The following is a 4554-nucleotide window of genomic DNA, read 5'->3' as shown; positions in this document are numbered from 1 at the left end:
CTCTCTCCCTCTCCATCCCTCTCCATCCCTCTCCATCCCTCTCCCTCTCCCCCCGCTCTCTCTCCCCCTCCTCCCTCTAATCTCCCCCTTTTTCTCTAACGACCCCACCTCTCTCTCTCTCTCTCTTCCCCCCTCTCTCTCTCTCTCTCTCTCCCCCCTCTCTCTCCCCCCCACTCTCTCTCTCTCTCTCTCTCTCTCCCCTCTCTCTCTCTCTCTTCCCCCCCCTCTCTCTCACTCTTCCCCCCCCTCTCTCTCACTCTTCCCCCCCCTCTCGCTTCCCCTCTCCCTCTCTCTGCCCCCCATCTCTCGCCCCCCTCTCCCTCTCTCTCTCCACCCCCCTCCCTCTCTCTCTCTCTCCCCACCCCCCCTCCCTCTCTCCCCCACCCTCCCTCCCTCCCTCTCTCCCCACCCCCCCTCCCTCTCTCCCCCACCCTCCCTCCCTCTCTCCCCCACCCTCCCTCCCTCTCTCCCCCACCCTCCCTCTCTTCCCACTCCCTCTCCTTCCCACCCCTCTCTCTCTCTCCCTCCTCTCGCTCTCTCCCTTCCACCACTCTCTCCCTTCCCCCACTCTCTCCCTCCCCCCCTCTCTCTCCCTCCCCCCCTCCCCCCTCTCGCTCTCTCCCTTCCCCCTCCCCCCTCTCTCTCTACCCTCTCTCTCCCCACCCATCCCCCACTCTCTCTCCCCTCCTCCCTCTCTCCCCCCTCCCTCGCTCTCCCCGCCTCCCTCCCCCTCCCTCACTCTCCCCCCTGCTCTCTCACCCCTCCCTCTCTCTCCCTCTTCCCTCCCTCCCCCTCTCTCTCCCCCTCCCTCTCTCTCTCTCTCTCCACCCCGCTCCCTCCCCCCCTCCCCTCAACCCTCTCTCCCCCCTCTCTCTCCCCCCCCTCCCCTCCTCTCTTCCCCCCCTCTCCCCTCTCCCCCCCCCTCTCTCTCTCTCCCCCCTCCCTCTCCTCTCCCCCCTCCCCCTCTGTCTCTCCCCTCCGTCTCTCCCCTCCCAATCTCTCCCCCCCCTTCCTCGCTCTCTCTCCCCTCTCTCTCCCCCTCCCTCTCCCCCTCCCCTCCCCTCTCCCTCCTCTCCTCCCCCTCCCCCTCACCCCCTCCCTCCCCCTCCTCCCCCTCCCCCTCACCCCCTCCCTCCCCCTCCCTCATTCTCTCCCCACTCCTCCCTCGCCTCCCCCTCCCTCTCTCCACCTCCTCCATCCCTCTCTCCCCCTCCTTCCTCCTTACCCACCCGCCCCTCTCTACCCCCCCTCCCCCTCCTCCCTCCCTCTCACCCCCTCCACCTCCTCCCCTCTCCCCTCCTCCCTCCCTCTCTCCCCCCCCTCCCTCCCCTCCCCAACTGCCCCCCTCCCCCCTCTCTCTCTCTCTCTCTCTCTCTCTCCCCCTCCCCCCTCTCTCTCCCCCCTCCCCCCATCTCTCTCTCTCCCCCCTCCCTCTCCCTCCCACCCTATCTCTCTCTCCCTCCTCCCCCCCCCTCTCGCCCTTCCCCCCCCCGCTCTCCCCCTCCTCTCGCTCTCCCCCCCTCTCTCTCTCTCCCCCCCTCTCTCTCTCTCTCCCCCCCTTTCTTTCTCTCTCTCTCTCCTCTCCCCTCCCCTCCCCTCTCTCTCTCTCTCTCTCTCTCTCCCCCTCCCCTCTCCCTCCCTCCCCTCCCCTCGCCCTCCCCCCCTCACCTCTCTCTCTTCCTCCCCCCCTCTCTCTCCCACCCCAACTCTCTTCCCTCCCTTCCCCCCCTCTCTCTTCTCTCTCTCCTCTCTCCCCCCCTCCTTCTCTCCCCCTCTCTCTCCCCCCGCCTTCTCTCCCCTCCCCTCTCCCCACCCTTCCCTCCCCCTCCCTCTCTTCCACACTCTCTCTCCTCTCCCCCTTCCTCCTTCTCCTCTCCCTCCCTCTCTCCTCCCCCTCCCTCCCTCTCTCCCACCAACCTCTCCCTCTCTCCCACCCCCTCTCCCCTCCCAATCTCTCTCCCTCCCCCCGTCTCTCCCCTCCCAATCTCTCTCCCCCCTTCCTCTCTCTACCCCCTCCCTCCCTCCCCTCCCCCCTCCCCTCTCCCCTCCCTCCCTCCCCCTCCTCTCTCCCTCCCCCTCCCTCTCCTCCCCCACTCCTCCCTCCCTCATTCTCTCCCCCTCCCCCTCTATTTCTCCTCCCCCCCCTCCTCCCTCTCTACCCCCCCCTCTCTCCCCCTCCCTCTCTTCTCCCCCTCCTCCCTCCCTCCCTCCTCCTCCCTCCCCTCTCTGCTTCTCCCCCTCTCTCTCCCCTCCCTCTCTCTCCCCTCCCCCCCTCTCTCTCTCTCCCCCCTCTCACTCTCTCTCTCCCCCTCCTCTCTGCTTCCCCCCCTCTCTCTCTCTCCCCCCCCTCCTCTCTCTCTCTCCCCCCCCCTCCCCTCTATCTCCCACCCCACCTCTCTTCCCTCTCTCCCCCCCTCTCCCCTCTCTCCCCTCCGTCTCTCTCTCTCTCCTCTCTCCCCCCTCCTTCTCTCCCCCTCCTTCTCTCCCCCCCTTCTCTCCTCCCTCCCTCTCTCTCCCCCCCTTCTCTCCCCCCTTCTCCCTCCCCTCTCCCCCCCTTCTCTCCTCCCTCCCTCTCTCTCCCCCCCTTCTCTCCCCCCTTCTCCCTCCCTCTCCCCCCCTTCTCCCTCCCTCTCTTCCCCCGCTCTCTCCTCCCCCTCCCTTCCTCTCCTCTCCCCTCTCCCTCCTTCTCCTCTCCCTCCCTCCCTCTCCTCTCCCCCCCCTCCCTCCCTCTATCCCACCAACCTCTCCCTCTCTCCCACCCCCTCTCCCCTCCCAATCTCTCTCCCCCCTCCCTCCTTCTCCTCTCCCTCCCTCTCTCTCCTCTCCCCCCCCCTCCCTCCCTCTATCCCACCAACCTCTCCCTCTCTCCCACCCCCTCTCCCCTCCCAATCTCTCTCCCCTCTCTCTCCCCCCTCCCTCTTCCCCTCCCCTCTCCCTCTCCCCCCCCTCCCTCTCTCCTTCACCCCCTCCCTCCCTCCCCCCTCCCTCATTCTCTCTCTCCTCCCCCCCTCGCCTCCCCTCCCTCTCTCTGCCCCCCTCCCTCCCTCACCTCCCTCCCTCTCTACCCCCTCCCCCCCTCCTCCCTCCCTCTCTCTCTCTCTCCCCCTCTCTGCTTCCCCCCCTCTCTCTCTCCCCCCTCCCTCTCTCTCTCTCTCTCTGCCCCTCTCTCTCCCCACCCCCTCTCTTCTCCCCCTCCCCTCTCTCTCTCCCTCCCCTCTCTATCTCTCCCCATCCCCCCTCTCTCTCTCTCTCTTCCCCCTCTCTCTCTCTCTCTCTCTTCCTCCCCCCTCTCTCTCTTCCTCCCCCCCTCTGGTGACAGATTAGGAAAAGGGGAGGTGCAAAGAGACCTGGGTGTCGTGGTACACCAGTCATTGAAGGTTGACATGCAGGTGCAGCAGGCGGTTAAGAAAGCAAATGGCATGTTGGCCTTCATAGCAAGGGGATTTGAGTACAGGGGCAGGGAGGTGTTGCTACAGTTGTACAGGGCATTGATGAGGCCACACCTGGAGTATTGTGTACAGTTTTGGTCTCCTAACCTGAGGAAGGACATTCTTGCTATTGAGGGAGTGCAGCGAAGGTTCACCAGACTGATTCCCGGGATGGCGGGACTGACCTATCAAGAAAGACTGGATCAACTGGGCTTATATTCACTGGAGTTCAGAAGAATGAGAGGGGACCTCATAGAAACATTTAAAATTCTGATGGGTTTAGACAGGTTAGATGCAGGAAGAATGTTCCCAATGTTGGGGAAGTCCAGAACCAGAGGTCACAGTCTAAGGATAAGGGGTAAGCCATTTAGGACCGAGATGCGGAGGAACTTCTTCACCCAGAGAGTTGTGAACCTGTGGAATTCTCTACCACAGAAAGTTGTTGAGGACAATTCACTAAATATATTCAAAAAGGAGTTAGATGAAGTCCTTACTACTCGGGGGATCAAGGGGTATGGCGAGAAAGCAGGAAGGGGGTACTGAAGTTGAATGGCCTACTCCTGCACCTATTTTCTACGTTTCTATGTTTCTCCTTCTCTCCCACCCCCTCTCCCCTCCCAATCTCTCTCCCCCCACCTCCTCTCTCTCTCTCTCTCCCCCCCCCTCTCCTCTCTCCCTCTCCCCCTTCCCTCCTCTCTCTCTCTCCCCCTACCCTCTCTCTCTCTCCCCTCCCTCCCTCTCTCCCCCTCTTCTCTCCCTCCCCACCCTCCCTCACCCCCCCTCTCTCTCCATCCCTCATTCGCTCCCCCCTCCTCCCTCCCTCTCTCCCCCCGCTCTCTCTCTCTTTCCTCCCTCCCTCCCCCCCTTATCTCTCTCCCCCCCCCCTCTCTCTCTCTCTCTCTCCCCCCTCTCTCTCCCCCCCTCTCTCTCTCTCTCTCTCTTCCCCCCTCTCTCTCTCTCTCTCCCCCCTCTCTCTCTCTCTCTCTCTTCCACCCCTCCCTTCCCCCTCTACCACCCCTCCCTCCCCCCCCTACCACCCCTCCCTCCCCCCCCTCTCTCTCCACCCCCCCTCCCTCTCTCTCTCCCCTCCCTCCCTCCCTCCCTCCAATCTCTCTCTCTCTCCCCC

This window comes from Pristiophorus japonicus, chromosome 2 (genome assembly GCF_044704955.1).
Source record: "Pristiophorus japonicus isolate sPriJap1 chromosome 2, sPriJap1.hap1, whole genome shotgun sequence".
Lineage (NCBI taxonomy): Eukaryota > Metazoa > Chordata > Chondrichthyes > Pristiophoridae > Pristiophorus > Pristiophorus japonicus.
The sequence above is the reverse complement of the archived record's forward strand: the minus strand, read 5'-3'. Positions refer to the sequence as shown.